The 16,872-nt window shown below is 40.6% G+C and overlaps 1 long non-coding RNA gene across 8 annotated transcripts in view; it reads left to right on the top strand.

Annotated features, from left to right (window-relative positions):
- The window catches only part of LOC144055284 (uncharacterized), a 128,167-nt gene that overhangs the window by 3,081 nt on the left and 108,214 nt on the right, over positions 1 to 16,872 (top strand). The window contains exon 3 of one of the 8 annotated variants that reach the window (XR_013294810.1): positions 3,892 to 4,723. The exons of the other annotated variants lie outside the window; for them this stretch is intronic. This is a non-coding gene — a long non-coding RNA (uncharacterized LOC144055284). Of the gene's footprint in view, positions 1 to 3,891; positions 4,724 to 16,872 lie in introns of those variants that run through there. 8 annotated transcript variants of the gene reach the window in all.

Here is a 16,872-nt window from a genome sequence, read left to right as displayed (position 1 = left end):
GCAAAAAAATGCCCAGGCTGCCTGGAGCCGGCGGTCTGGCGTGAGAACGTGGGCCTCGTGTCCATTCGGCAGGGGCTCATTAAAATCACATTTGCCCACAGGCTGAGGCAACCAACAAGACCTGTGGGCTTTGTGTGTGCTCCTATGTGGGAGAATTATTGAGCTTGAGAGGAGGAGGTAGAGGAGAGGGGTTGGCGTCCAATGTTTCATCTTCCTCCATCTCAACCTCAGTTTAGTCAAGAGACAGCATTGAGCTTTGTGACCCGCCCCCACCTTCCCCTCTGATCCGCCTGTAAAGCTTTAATTGAATTCAGGTCAGGTGACGCCCGCGGCTGCTTCCTCGGCTTTGATCCCTGTGAGTGTTTGCGCGCTCCTCAATGCTGGGGGGTCACGTCCTGCTGCCTTATGGACCTCTTGGATGGATGCATGATGGACGGGCGTGCAGGCTTTTTGCACTGGAGCACTAAAGCAACCCCCTCCTCCTCTCTCACCAAAGCACAGGAAGTGCTTTATTAACTTGTGACAGTGAGCAGAAGCTCTTGCGTCCTGGGTGGCTTTTTTTTTGTTTAGAAAAGGGAACCCAAGTGCTAAGACAGTAAAAAACACGTTTTTGCTAAATCTGCGTTTCAAGAAGTGTAAACCTGCCTACAGTAGTATGAAATTTAATAACGATGAAAATCTTTTGTTAGCTGAGCTTGCAATTTCTCAAAATGTTTGCCTGTAAAACCTTGGCCAAATTGTCATGTAACAGAGGAGATCATTGTTTCTAATGAAGAAATGGGCATATGCAACGCGGTGCATTCATTGTGCCCACAACAGGAGCAGTTTGAGGGACATGTAAAAAAAACGAGAAAAAAAAACAATACTTTAAAGGGGACGTATTATGGAATGTCACAAGTAGTGTGTGTCGCTGGCAGATCGTGTTGATTCCTGAACAAATATCGCCTATTCTTTTCATTTTCTTTGTTTTTGGTTAAAAAATGTGCTTGCTCACACATATTTGTTACTTAAATTTGCACTCCCGAATTATTGTTATCTATGTCTTCATGACTCAGTACAGTCGTAAGTAGTGTCACTTTTGTTAGTTTTTTCCTTTTAAAAAGCATCGTCAAGTTTTTGATATCTAAAGCCGCATCTTTGCGATCGCGGCACGGTGGCAAAAGTTGTCGCTTCGGCGAAAGATCGTGTAGATCCCCCAAACGAACCTCATCGTTTTTTTTTTTTGTTTCTTTTAAAGCAACACTTTCAGTTTTCACTGATGATGGCAGGCGCCATATGGACAAAAGCACATAGCATCGTGAAATCCTGATGGAACTGCAAACTATTAAGCTGATGGCTATTTATTGCTACCACACACATTTCCGGTAGCTAACAGTAGTTGCATTATCATTTTGATTTGAGCATCAACAGCTACTTATCAGCCCAGCAGGAACAGAGCCAAGGCAGCGTCGGCCAAAAATTCCTCTTCGTCTTTGAGCTCACAATGTTGATCCTTGACTGTCCTCTTATCCGAGTAGCCTCCTCAGACAAAACTTTTCATTTCTTCAGTTGTTTTGTTCTTCTGCCACGATAATCATCACACTTAAACATTCAAATGAACTTCCTCTGCCTTTGTAACAAATTGTGAAAAGGGGGAAGGGATGTAGGCCGTAAAGCAGTCATCACATTCGTAGTATCAGGGATGTGATTTTTCCGCTAATTCGCGGAATTCCGCTTTTTTTATCCCCCCCCCCCCAAAAAAAAAAAAAAACGATTTTTTTTTTTTTTTTAGTAGTTCATTGTGTATGCACATGACTCCGACAGATAACATCTTCTGCTATAACAAAGACATTTGTGGTATGCTCTAATATGAGTTACTTTTCATTTGGTCATGATACAATTATTTGTTCATGAAATTTGAACTCTTCAACATTATTTATGTGTTAACTTAGTAATCACATTAGTTAGATATGATGATATTCTCAGTGATAGTTTTTAAAAGCAAAGGCAGTCCAATGTTTTTGAATGTGACTGATTTTGAGTTGACTAAAACTGCCATTTTATATGGGATAGTTCAATATACATTGAAAATTTATGCTGTTGTTTTGTCAATTTTTTTGTCATGTGAGTGCATTGAAAGTACTTAAAAACACGGAAAACCCATGAGCTCCGGGGGGCTACGTCCCCCTTGTCCCCCCACCAGGGCACTGCCCTGGACCTAGCTGGGTGCCAGCGGCCCCCAGACCCCCGGCTAAATTTTCAGATAATTTCACTTTGGTCAAATCACATCCCTGTAGTATTTTTTGTGACAGGGTTCCTCATGGTTGCTTAGTAAGTAAGTAAGTAAGAAAGTAGCGATAGTGAACCCCCCAGGCCATGACAAAGGTACCATTCAGCTAGTAAGTCGTTTCATCAGAAGAGTTATGAAAATGTTTTATCAAGTTCCTGTTATTCGAGATTGTGACGTTGTGTTTGTCCAGTTGGAGTTGTAGTAGGATTTCCATTGCAGAGTTTGTTTAGTTTGCACGTTGGGTTGCCCCAACCTTCTGTCATTCGATGAATGGCCTGTAGTGTGTCTCAATCTGCCATTTATTTATTTAAAACATTTTGAGCACAAGTTCATACCCCAATGGAAGGGTGGTAGAATCCAGATCCATTATTTTGATACCTTTTTTTTTTTTCACAGTAGAAATCAATCACAGCTGTACTGTTCAATGGAAAATGGGACTTTATTGAGAGATCCATAGCTGGCTATGTCTGGCACGTTGAGTGAGTTATGCCCTGCTTTTCACGGTGACTAATGCCTTTAGCAGTAAGCCCCACCCCACCCACCTCCCACCGCCCTGGCAACTTGAAACCGGAGATCAGGAAAAGACAGATGACTTGTCGTGCGCCCGCAGCTAGGTCGAGGCGGCTCTCCTGGTTGTACCCGCCCCACTCTGCAGCTGTATTTTAACGGTAAAATAAGAGGGATTGGATTAGAATAATATGTCGTCGAGCCCTGTGGCGGAGACGTTGGCGTTTGTCGAAATCACAGTACATAACAAGCAGGCAGAAGACCAAGCGAAGCGCCATGCTACCTCGCAAGTGCGCTCTTTTTTTTTTTTATGTCAGATAAATCCGCGTGACACTTCAGCGCTGAGGCCAGTTTACAGAAAACAACGTGAGAGTAATTTATGGAAAATAATAAAGAATTCAAAGCTTCGCCTGTAAACCTGGAGACGAACGGCGGTGCTGGGAAAGTAGTAGTCTTCTGCTGCCTGCAGCAAAAAGCAGGAGATTACAAGAGCAAACCTCCACCTCCCCCCCCACCCCCACTGGCGGAAGCTCTCCTAATTACGAAAAGAAATGACAAATAGATACACAGCGCTGTAGAGCAACCTGTTTGGAGACTTCACATAATTGCCTAGAACCCCTCACTCCCACCCCTCACTCGCGTGCCGCATTGCAATTGGGAAATAAATAGTCATAAATAGACAAGTGCACGTACCTTTGCATGCAAAGTAAGCCTCAACCTTGGGAATTTCAAAAGTCAACTCCCTTCATACAGTGTAAAATAGTTACATTTCTTTGAAGAAGAAATTCATATTTGTTCGCTTCAAATTTTTTCACCAAGTTGCCCCCTGGTCAAGAGACATACATGTCCTGGAAACATCCCAAGCATCATATGTAGGGTGCTCCAACACAAACAAGGAAAACATCCTTAGGTCAGGTTTTTAGTGAAGAAAGTCAAACTTTTTTTTTTAGAAGGAAAAAGTAGTACCGGTAATCTCCCAAGAATACATTTGAAATCTGAGTAACTAACCAAGTCTTTTTTCATCAATTTTTTTAATAGAGTTATACACTTTTTAAGAAGAAAAAAAAAAGGAGAGTCAACTTTTTGATTCCAGTAATATTCATGAAATGCCGCAGGTGGCTTGTACAGCCCCGGTGAACACACCAGGACCAAGCAGCATACCTGAGGCGGACCAGGTCTTCTCCACCACCCTCCTTGTGCAACATACTCCCTAAAATAGCCGTCACAGAAGATCCAGAACGTAAGTGCCTCATAAGAATAAGCCAGTTTGGGACTAAATTGCTCCGTCGTTAAAAACCATCCAAGTGGAGCGTGCACAGATGGCACAGAAACTAATGCCAGAATGCGGCAAACAAATACCGTTTTCGAGATTGTATTTTTCTCAGCGAGGAAGATTTCAGAAGCACAGAGGATTTTCTTCAATATTGTTTCCAGCCTGCACCTTGAATGTCACTGGTGGTGTTTGTGTTTCCGCCTGAAAGTTATATTAGAAGATCAGCGATGCGCCCAAATTCATAAATTAAAGACGCCGTTAAAAACCGACAGCGAGGAGTCTGTTAGTTTAGCGTGAAGAGAACAGGGGGAGGCTGTCACAGTAATCCCGTGAGCTTAATTTTTGTCTTTTTTCTTTTAAACTCACTTCCAATCACCTCCTGTCTTCTCCTCCTCTGGAGAGTCCCAACGAGGAGGCGCTGACTGACTGGCTGCCTGCCTGAGGGAGGTAATATCTTTGACATGAGTGTGCTAAACAAATAATGACTGCCCACTGTACGCAATGCAGTCCAAAGGTAGATTACAGACAATTTTTGGAGTATATGGAGACGAGGGCTGAACGATTTCTCGTTTTTTTTTGATCAAAATCGCAATTCCAGACAATGCAATCACGTGATCGTCAACGCTTCGGCTTTTTGCAGCACTCCCGACTGACCCAGAATCTGTTGAATCAAAGATTCAACTCTCTCGCCCAAGTGCAGTCTCCCTCCTCTCCACCAATCAGAAGCGGCATGTAAATTAATCGCCATTTTTTTTTTATGGCTAGTAGTTTTGTTTTTTAACCTGCAAATTAATAGGCCTACTGATGACCAAAAAATTGGGGTGGGGGTGGGGTTAAAAATGGTGTCAAATTTTTGGTGTAGTTTTAATCTGCAAAGAAATAAACTCACAAACTCACATTTATCTAGAGGAACATGGCATTTTTGGCATGGGGACAAAGTTTTTTGTTGTTGTTGTTGTAAGACCATTTAGATTTCTCTCTCTCTCTCTCTCTCTCTTTATATATATATATATATATATATATATATATATATATATATATATATATATATATATATATATATATATATATATATATATTATATATACATATTATATATACATATTATATTCTTGCTATTTTCATTTTTCATGTTTTTATTCAAAACCAATATGTCCTTTTTGGAATTTTGGAACGCAACACAACCCTCCAAAGATCTTGGCAAAGATTTATTTAAAGGTCTTTAAATTGAGCAGCACATTGACATTTATGATATTTCCTCAGCAATACCCCCCCTCCTCCACACCCCCTAATCCCACATAAATTGTGTCGGGATTATGCACAAAAGGCACATTTTGGACATGGATTTTCATGGATGGATTAGCAAAGCCTTGTAATAGAGGCTCACCATTGTGGAGAAACGCTGGTCGCCGTAATGTGATGCCGTGCTCCACTTCATGCCAACGCACATCACTCATCTGCCACCCGGGGAGGCGGGATCATTTCATGTTGTGATTAAAAGTTGTGCCTTTTTTTTTTACAATATCAGACAGAAACAGATGCTGTCGCTTTTTCATGGTGTGGAAACAACATTCATGGACACGTCTTAACTCTTTGACTGCCAAAAACGTTAAATAACGTTTAGTAAAATCCTATGGAGGAGTGCCAAAGACGTTAAAAGACGTTTGTTTCAAAACAGAGGTGAAACTAACCATTTTGTATTGTTGATTACTGAAGAACGGAATAAGGTAGAAACAAACTTTTTTTTCTGATGAAAGATGAGAGTCCAATCTTTTTTTGGTAGTATGTGTGTTTCCATAGTCCAAACACATAATTTTCTATGGACCTTGAAAGATCAGTCAAAATGCTTAAAATCGGCTGGCACTGGGGACAACCCGTTTCTGAAAACGTCTGGCAGTCAAAGAGTTTTAAAGACAGTGATACAGACAAAATTTGAGTTCTTTTGAATCCCCCGACGAAACTGCCTTTCAGCATCTTACTGTTCACTGTACTGTAGATACAATTGCAATTAAAGAACTAACACCATTTGGTATGGATGGATGGATGGATGGACTTTGTTTTATTTTGGTGTCATACTGAATCGATTCAGTTTTCTTAGAATCAAAAAAGTAGTAGCTTTACAAGCATTAATTCATAATCGTCTTAACAAAGTCTTTCTTAAGGAAAAAAAAATCTAAAATAAGGTGGCATTACAAGCATTGATATTTGAAATAGGGTATTTAGAGTGCTTTGAATGTCATTGTCGTCCCAGCCACAATTCTCTTGCCTCTCACAGGAAGATGAAATTGCAAATAGCAGACACCATTTAGTAGTTCAACGCTCCTCAGCAGCGGGCTTTGTACGAAAAACAAGCCAATCACAGTCGTCTGGCAGCAATGTATTATGTATGTACATTTTGCTTATCTAATAGCGGCCACTCAGATTTCGACAGCTTAGGGGAATGTCCACAGGGGCCTCAAGCTGCTTCCCGATCCTCAGATCTGGGGGAAGTCAAATCACTCCCGGGATGGAATGAAAGCACCTTAAAGGAGCACAAGTTCTACGGAATATGTACGTGACTAGCATGTTGCGTGTACGCCCTTGTCACAGCTACACAAAAGAGGATGTTGTTGCTCAGTGTAGTATTTTGCATAATCACCTCCTCTGGCAAACCATCATGTTCATGCAGATATGCTATTAAATGTGTGTAATGGTAGCTATTCTGTTGCAACTCCCCCCCCCCCCCCATAAAAAAAACGCTCCCTTAAATTGTAAATGGAGCAGCCTAAAGCACAAAGATAGATAACCTTGCACAGATTCTATTGACAGCAATTCCCATAGAGCCGTCTTCATGGCTAAGAAGCGTGTCAGCCATCGAAATGATTTGAAAAATGCCTGGAGCTTAAGTATGATGGTGGTACGATGAACAGAAAGTGAGCCAAGTGTCGACCGTTCAAGTTCTTTGGGTTGGTTAGTTAGTAAGACCCGGTACACACGTTAAAAAAGAATGGGATGGATAACGATGCTCTTTCGCTGCCTAGTACAACAAACTGTCCGAAATGTGGTGGGGGTGAGTCTGAAATGTGTTCAATATTTACAACCAAAAATGTTCATGTATTTGTAGAAAGCCGACGTTTCCCAAGTCATGACTCTGTAAACTGAATGTAGCCAATCAATAAAAGTAGGCTCTTCAGATGGCAAGAAATGCTTTCCAAATCAAGTCTTTTTTTTATTTTTTAATAACATCTACAACTCTCCCATCTCCAGTTTCTCTGGAAAAAAAATCGAGAGGCAATAGCGCAGCATATGCAGTAATAAAAGTTCTGCTTCGTCTTAGTAAGTCACATGTGATCATGCAAGATTTCTGCCTTGGAGGACTTGTGTTGAGACCGGTTGTGGAACAGACACAATCTTTATATATTGTATGTGGTGTTGAGATGAGAGCACACACAAAGAATGACAAAACTGTTAAATGCTGGATTTTTTTTTTATCTTCATGCGTGCAGTCTGTAACAGTTAAACAATATTTCAGTTTTAAAAATCATTATGTGCATGCCAGGCCTTATGTATTTAGAAAGATTGAACAAAACCTTCATAGGCTAGTACATGATATTTAAGGTTGGCACACGGGCTAAAGCTCGGGGTGCTATTTTAGAAGTGATATTTCAAATATCGGAAATAAGGCATCCGTTGTGCACGCCATTACCTACTGTTCGGAAGACGAATAAGATTGTGGCATTAAATCTAGATCAGCCCCTTGTGGTTACACCTAGACACTTCATATACTTTTCCCACCACAGAAAAGAAAGTGCATAGGTGGCAAATCACCCATCCTCAATTTTGTTATTGTAATAAGACACAAAGTGTCTTAAGTTGCTGACTTTATGGGCATGTGTTGGCTACCTCCGTGGGGACTCTGAGCCAGAAAATCAAAGATAGGACAGTGGGCCGAGATTGGCATTCATCAATTTTTGATTGGCTTCTTTCTCAAGCTCAGCGTGAAAACACACACAGACAAACACACTCACACACACACTAACACAAAAATGTCAACATTCCGACAGGGGGAAAGACATCTCAGCGGCATCTTGGGAACTGAACACAGCCTTGTCGTGTCCCCATTTTGTAGTTCCTCGATGCAATTGCGCGGGGGCAGCTGTTACAGTTGAAAGCGACGGGTTGCGTCTGTGATCTTGCATGGAAGTCCTTCCTGCTGTCAACTTGGTGCTTGTTAAAAATGTGGGATGGAAATATGGGAAATTGGGAAATGTTAGACTGTCTGGCCCAAAATTTACAATAAATAAATAACATTGCATTTTTTTGGGGTGGGACGATAATGCATTTTTTTGGAAGAAAAAAAACTTTCCGAGGCTTAAGTTGTAAAACCAGTTAGATATTATTAACATTTAAATTCTTTATTTTCATATATTAACCATTGTTAACATCTTAATTCTTTATATTAACCATGTTGAAAGGTTTTATAGACGTGTAAAGCAAGTAGTGTTGAACTCAATATAATTTGACCTTAAGCTGGGACATATTATTTGGTCTAGAAGTTCCTTCTCTGTGGGAAAACACATTTGGTCCTTGAGAACAGAATCTGTTTCGAACACGCACCCCTGACTCTGTTTTCGCCATCGCTCATGGAAAAGTACCCAGAGAGTATGTTTTGTCTACAAATTAAAGAGAGGCGGTCGGTTTTAACTATAAGAAGCCATTTTACACGCGGAAGAGACACATTCGGCGCTCTGAATTCCACCTGTTAAGTGATGAATTGGAGCATGTCATGATGTCCAGAGATCTCTGTTAGATTAAAATCATTTTTGCAAAGGTGTTTTTTCTTACATTAAATCTGTCTTCAAGTTTTCGAACGCGCAAAGAGGACAAATATTTTTGATTCCTCTTCAAAAACCAAAGTTCAAAATGAAAAAGTTTGGAAAAGGCCAGTGTACAAAGTGCAATCAACATACGTATACACTCAGTTTAAGGATACCAATGCTTGCTAACGTTGTTCATTCAGCTGAAATCGATAATAAACAATGAAAATAAGCAGTGTTTTACATCTTTGGGGAAATAAGTGGTCATTTGCCAAAACACTGACAGAATAAATAACCAGACTTATTGATTGACTCTTGTCTCCATGTTTGTTATCAGGGTAAAACGACAAGGGAACAGCAGCACTTTTTTATTGATTGCACGGTCCCTACGGTATTCTACTGGAGAGATATAATGTTATTCCTTCTAAATGTGCTCCATGTAGATTGTACAAAAATAGCTCAACCTTCACCATATTCACCTGAAAGATACTGCAAGCGCGTAAGATTAAATATTCGCTCCGGATTTGACATTAATTTATCTCGCCACGGTGGAATGCTCCGCTGTGCTTATTCATGGATATTTGATGCATTGCAGTGATGACATGGGATTGAGCTGTCTCCGAGGCCAAATGTCAATCATGTAGTCCATTGCTCAGGTGTGTCTACTTGGAAGTGATGTTTTTTTATGACAAACTGAAATTACTATTCATCTGTTGAGCGTCACGCAGCTACGTTACTACCAGACTCTGAAAACCACTTTTCGGCCAAATGTTATTTTCAAGTAGTAACATATGAATGAAATAGAGCTGCTGTCAAAGGGACATTTAAAGACGCTAGTTAATAAATGATAGCATGTCATGGCGAGTAAATAGGACGTAGGCGTAATGTTATTGGTCACATAAGGCAATGCAAGGACATCTTTACCATCTGAATGCTTTCTGTCCGTGATTTCACCTTTGATCCTTCGTAAGAATTTTTTTTTTTTCAAACGTCAGTTTCTCCAAGGGTCTGAGCTGACGCAGTTTGCCAGTTTTGCCATTTAATGGGAACATAACTTGGGTACTCAGTCCTGCAAATTGTTAGCAGTAAGAAAAAAAGGTCGAAAAGGTGTTACAATTCACAAAACACATCCAACATCTTGTCTTGTCCGAATCAGTACAGCTTTTGAAAGATCTGGACTTATTACAGCCTATACTTGCGTCTCCTGCCGTGTTGTGTTGGAAGCAATTGTTGCTGCTCTACATGCTGCTCAATGAACCTTTACCTATCCTAAGCCCTCAGTGTCTGCTATTACGTAAAGTATAAAAGTCTTGGTCGTACTTATTGCAACTAACCCTTGGATCCCTGAAGGGCGAAGTGCGGAAGCTTTCACAGCTTACCAAGTATTCAAGGAAAGGAAGCACTTTTTTTGTTGTTGGATTTTGTGCATGGGTCCATGAGCCTTTTTTTGTGTGTTTTGTGACGTGTCCACCAAATAGGGGGATGATTTCTTCTAACTTTTCTGGCCGTTTTTTGGTGTATTTTTCCCTAGAAATGTTTGTGTCAAATCAAAATGGATGACCTCCTGTTCAGTTGTGGGCACAGATCCTCGCACTTTTTCGCCCCTTCTCTTTTCCCCTTCAATTTCATGTTGATCCGACTGAGACAAATTTTCTTCTTGTCATTTTCCTTGCCCCTTTTTCATGTGCTGTAATTTGTACTTAAAATGGCTGTCTTTAACCAAAATGGTAGACTATCTGTGCGATGGCGGTCATTAGTCCTTGAGACTTTTTTGTGGGTTCTGTTCAGAAAGACATGTCCAAAAAATACAAATTTAATCTGTGTATCTGGGGGTTATTTATTTTCTAACTTTCCTAAAGGTGCTACTGTGTGAGTTTTTGGAGTTGTGTTTTTATTAGGATACAAGCGCTGTTCAGCCCCAAAGTACTCTGCCTATTGTGAAGCAAGGCCACGGGTTTGTCACCCCGATAGCGGCGGCACAGTACGGACTGTTCCCACACGCACTCCTATCAAGGCTTGCAGAGACGGCATTTGTTTGAACACCTTAATCCTTCACAACCTCCGTTTTACCCGCACTTCAAACGCCCTGCCGCCTTTTGACGCGTCCCCTTCAGCGAGGCACCTCTGAAATGTTTTGCACACAAAAAAACTCAAAAGGGAGAAGCAACGCGTCGGACTTTCAAAGGCAACCGGACCCGCTTGATGTTAAAACGATGTTTTCAACACAAGCCGGAGTACAAGTTAGGTTTGAACACACGAGTGGAACGGCCATTTGAGTTCTGACTTTCCACCTTTATCAGTGTTGACCTTTTTAAAGTGTACGTTAAAGTAAGGCGCAGCGTGTTAAAGCGAACCGTATTGATCCCGCCGCACCGAAAAGGTCACGCACTGTGTCAGTCTTGCCGCAACCTGGCATTTTAGTCATATTAGCCGGTGGCTCGGTGTGTGATTGTTGACTCAAGTATGCTGACTCGGCAGCAGGCTAGTCTGTGTGTGTGTGACTGATGGCTCATTAGCAGTGTTTGCTAAATGGCTGATTAAGAACGAGACATGCCAGAAAACCTTGGGGAAAACGCACAAACACACTGTTAGTTTAAAAGCTTAACTCATTCTTCCTCAGTCAGACTTTTTATCCCGTGTACCCACTTCAACCCCAACTCATCGACGCACCATAACCTCCCACAAAAAAACAAAACAAAGAAACCCAATTTAAACATAGGCCTAGGTTGATTTTAAGGGGCTGAACGCCTTTTCCAGCAATGCTTCAAGTCTATGCGGATAAAACGGAATTGTGAGAGCAGTCCCAGCGACATCACCTGTGTCTAAATGATGTTAAAATCAAGTGAACCAGCCGTGGGAGACCACTCGCCGTCAATGAACAAAAAAAAAAAACATTTAGGCTGGAAGTAATAAGACTGAATTCCCACTCCCTGGACCACTCCAAGAAAACCGATGACATTACAGAGGATTCTTCCTCAAAGTGGAAAATCCAATCAAGATGTAGCCACCCCTTTACTCTGAAAGTGGAGTTAAAAGACCGTTTTTTTTTGTCCCTGTGTCATGTGTTTTCTATCATCATTAAGACCGCGCAAGTCTGTCCTTTGGTTTTGAATGATGCCTGAGCTGTAATCAGCGTTCAAATATTCACAAAGCATAATGTTTATTTCAGCGCACTGAGAAGTCATGAAATTTGCATGACCTCAGCAAAAATGAAGTGAATATTTCACGACACCGCAGCCTGCCGGGAAGCCGTCGGTCACGGCTGATATTGGCCAGACAAAAATACATCAGATAAGAGGGAAATATTCCTAAGGGGAAGGCGATGCATTGACCCACCATGTTATTAGCATCATCATTCATTTGGTTCCACCTTCGGACTGCCCCTCAGATCCCCACCCTGCAGCAGCGCTATACTCCTAAAAAAAAAAAAAAAAAAGCAATTTTATTTTATTTAAAAAAAAATCTTATTTGATTATAAAAGCGCCGCATAAATCACCAGTCGTTGACATTGGCTCTGAAGTGTCAGCCCCTTTGATTATTGGACGAGAGGTAGAAATATTGCGAGTGGAGTGGAAGTGAAAATGTGTCAGGCGAGTGCTCTCAAAGGGGAAAAAAAACAATAGATTTTATCAATACATCCATTTGACCATTCTCATATTCCAGGGATGAGTTGAGATGAGATTAATTCAACACAAAAAAACATTTTTGGGAAAAAATATATATATATATATTTCCACCAATCAATGTGATTATCCAACAGTCATCCATCATCCAATCAGCATCCATATTTCCATGAATAACACCGGCCATCCATCCTTTTAATCACGCTTTCCGCCATCCATCCAGAATGAGTTCCTTTAGCCTTGCGGTCCTGCTAATATTAATACTTTACATTCCCCTGTTACTCAGGTCTGTCTTGAACGCAGATCTCGTTTCAAAACAATGCAAAATATCGCCGTACAAAGCAAACCAAGGCTAAGATCAATGAGATTCCATTACAAACGGCAGCATTAGACGGGGAGCCACTACCACCACCTGGGAACCGCATCACTAAAGCAATTAGCCACTATTTGGAGAGGCAATTAGAGAATGTAAATAGACTCCACTACCTACACTGCTGAAAACACACCACGACATAATTAATCATCCTTTACTCCGCTTTAGGTTTGCCCAAATTTAGCTTGTTTAAGATCTGTTTGTTTGACCTGAAACAACCTCGGCACGCCAGTCATACTCCTAAGGTATGAAAATGCTTGCCGGCATTAGCTGTTTGTTTATATATTTATTTATTTTTAGCCAGCACAGTGGCTGATTGGTTAGCACGTCCGCCCCCCAGGACAGAGGACGTTAATCGAGTCCGGGCTTTGGCCTCCCTGGGTGGAGTTTGCATGTTCTCCCCGTGCCTGCGTGGGTTTTCTCCGGGTACTCAGGTTTCCTCCCACATTTGTCTCTGTGTGACCTGGATTGGCTGGCAACCAGTTAAGGGTGTACCCCACCTATTGCCCGATGCCAGCTGGGATAGGCTCCAGCAGCCCCGCGACCCTTGTGAGGAATAAGCGGTTAAGAAAATGGATGGATGGATATTTCGGGTCAAAGAAACTGCGGGACACCAACAGTCAGCCAACACGTTATGAATCCCATTTGAGTCCAGAGGTGGCAAATCCAGGTCCAGACACAAAAAACCCTACAACATTTTGGCTTTAGCCACAAGTGCTTATACTCAACTGACAGGTAAACAAGCTCTTGGGAAACTCATTTATCTGTAGGTTTTTTTTCATTTCTGAACCTGGATTTACCACCTCTGCTTGAGTCTCACTTTTACTATTGTACTAAATTTTGATTTTATTTTGAAAAATGCAATTGCTTGTTTGTTTGTTTGTTTTTTGTTTGAAAATGACACTCAACTGCTGTATTGGTCATAACCGTTTTCATAATGTCAATACGTTTTAAAGGCAGCCGAAAATTATTCCAAATTGTATTTGCAGAAAAATCCCTGGTATGTTAATCTAATGGTTTTGTTGTTCTTCAGTTCTCCCAAGCCAAGTAAATTAGCTAAAAGAGTCGTGTTCGTGAGACGGCATTAATGAACGGTTAATTCTAACGAGCTGTATTTGTCAGTGCTAAGAAGGCTGCCACGAGACGGAAAAGAGCAGTGATGGCGGCCCGTTGCAGCTGTGCTGGTGTCGACTTTCTCTAGGCGTCCGGGAAAAAAAGCGAACGTCTGGCAGTTGACCTTTTGAGCTGCTTGCCGTCCGGCCGAGGGGTGGCCTGAGGGTAAATAGCGACAACATGGCTGTCACCCGTGTACGACTGCGGAAGTTTATTTGCATGCATTTGTGCGTGTTGACTTGCGAGGTGGGAGGCTCATAAATTCACCGCGCGTGGGCTGCTACCTCAAAATGAAGAAAATTTCCATTTGGCCCATCTTAGTGGGAGCATAATTGACTAAATGTAAATAGCGGGTGGGAAAAGCAGCGCCAGCCAATCAAGCTAATTTATTAGCAAACAGAAAGCAGCAAGGAGGGCAAAACATGTAGCTTTTGTACTCAATGAATCGGATTTGTAAGAAAGTTATGAATGGAAATTTGCAAACAAAAAAATAAAGAAAGAAAATACTGTAGATGTGTTTTGGCATTTTTTTGCCCTCAAGATTAGCAAGATGATTTTGTTAGTTGGCTACTTGATAATATTACACAAAAACAACGTAACCGATCAACCTTTGTCTAGATTTAACATTCTGTTTAACATTTAACCCCGACATTTTGTTTGTTTGTTTTCTGGCTATAGAGTGTTTTCTGGCTAGCAAAAAAACAACAACACACAATTAAGAATTACAGGATGGAAGCAATAAATTTTAATTAGTAACGAAAAAAAATGTTGGCAAGATACTTAGCAGTTTCATGCAAAACTAACGACTTAACCGATTTGCGCGAAATTTGTGTAAAAATAATATTTAACATGAAAAATTGGGGTGGATTTTGTACTACAAGTTCTGAATTGAAATTCATTAAAAAAAAAAATGCTGTTTTAGAATCAATCCTACAGAAACTGCATACAGTATGTAACAAAAAAACAAACAAACATAAAAATCAGAAATTTGTCAATGCTAGGCTGACTAAGACAAATGGTGGCTACCGCAGATATTGCCTCCCAAGATCAATGCCAGACTGTAATTTAAAAAATATATATAAGTTATGAAAAAAGAAGGAACAATCAATGTGTAACATTTGTTCCCCTCCACTTTAGAGATCAATACAAAATTCATATATAAGCCTTGAAAAAAATCTATGGTTGACACAGAAGTGGGAATAATTTATCAGGAAAACTGATTTAATCCTCTTTTTTTTTTGCTTTAAACTAAAGAGCTATGTGGTATATACTGTACAGTATGGAAAATTGGCACCAACATTTTGATTATATTGCTACGTTTTCTCCCATCTCTGTGGAAATCGATGTTATAATTCCACACTGTCATCTTTGATGGGTTTCCTTTTTTTCAAGCTCCACTGAGCTGTAATTTTCCCATCACATGACCCAACGTTCAAGGTAAATCAAGATCCAGCTTGGTGGCCATCGAGCTGTTTTATTATCTGACGTAACAACGGCAAATGAACTCTGCTTCATGGGCAAACGGCTGGCAGATAAATGGATTAAAGGCCAAAAGGAAAGAGGCACATAAATAGCAATAAAGCAGCATTTTGTACAATGAAAATTGGCGAAATGCGATTAATACTGTAAGAAGGGCAATGTGTGCTAGAAATGACAATTCAATGAGAGATCCCATTAGTGTGTCTGATTGACATGAAATCCAGCATGCAGGTTCCATGAAAAAATATAGTGAGATAATAATAATACCAGAAGACACAAAAATCAATAAAGAAGCCATGCTGTGAAACACACAGGTAGTAAGCCATTTTGATTTTCACAGTGCTGGCTTGGATCAAAGTATGCAGTTATTTTAAGTCCCGACAGCTCCTGCTAGCCTATAATCGGGCACTTACCGGGTCGGCTGCTAGCTGTTAGCCAGTAGCCGCTAATGCTACATCATACAATGTCAGTGTAATTAAGAGGTTTTTAGCATCTTTAATTAGCAATAGCGCATCATATCGGGATGACGTTGTGGTGATGTTGCTGGCAACAGTGATGGGATGGGAATTTAAACTTAAACTGAGCGTTTGAGTCCGTTAAGTAATCTGCCACACCATCACATGCTGCCACAAGCAACTTCAAAATAAAAGCATGCCAAGGCACTGCTGTCCGTGTATTAAGGATGATTTTATTTGGATTATTTTGGTCTTGCTACGTTGTTGGCGTGTCCGTTCTGAAGAGACTCATCGGCACCTCCTAATTGCAAAAATGTTATTAAATAAAAAACAAAAACAAAATGTATACGGTAGTCATACATATTTTCACAAGTGGCCATTTTAGGGTAAATTTGGCCATTTCCTTTCCAGGGGTTCTTCAATGATGTACTTGTCCTAAAAATCTGTCTGATTGCTACTAAATTTGAGCATGGCATAGCTCAATTTAGTATTGGTCATTACGTGTGGGGGCAAAGCATGGCAGTGAAGTTTGGTTACTCGTCATAAAATTGGGAACTCCAATAAGTCTAGGTCCAACTAATAAGCGCTGCTAGTATCTTTAATTTTTATTATGAGAACTATTCAAACGTTATATTGGGACACACGGTGTCGAAACTTCCTACTGCTTATATCCGAATGTGTACGAGTGAAAGTGGAGACATCATTAATTCCTGCTGGCAGATTTTTGGAACACTTGTTGAAACTTTGCACTCCATTTGGACGGCGGCCTGGCCATTGTTTCGCAGCAGATGTGATGTGCTTATTCGGCGAGCTTGGAGCACACACTAGGAGGGCATGTGGGGCTTAGTGAACTGGGTCGATTACGTCTGTGATATATATATATATATATATATATATATATATATATATATATATATATATATATATATATATATATATATATATATATATAATTAAAAAATATATTTTTAGGGTTTGATTTTA

Source organism: Vanacampus margaritifer, chromosome 7, assembly GCF_051991255.1.
Source record: "Vanacampus margaritifer isolate UIUO_Vmar chromosome 7, RoL_Vmar_1.0, whole genome shotgun sequence".
Lineage (NCBI taxonomy): Eukaryota > Metazoa > Chordata > Actinopteri > Syngnathiformes > Syngnathidae > Vanacampus > Vanacampus margaritifer.
The sequence above is the reverse complement of the archived record's forward strand: the minus strand, read 5'-3'. Positions and strand labels throughout refer to the sequence as shown.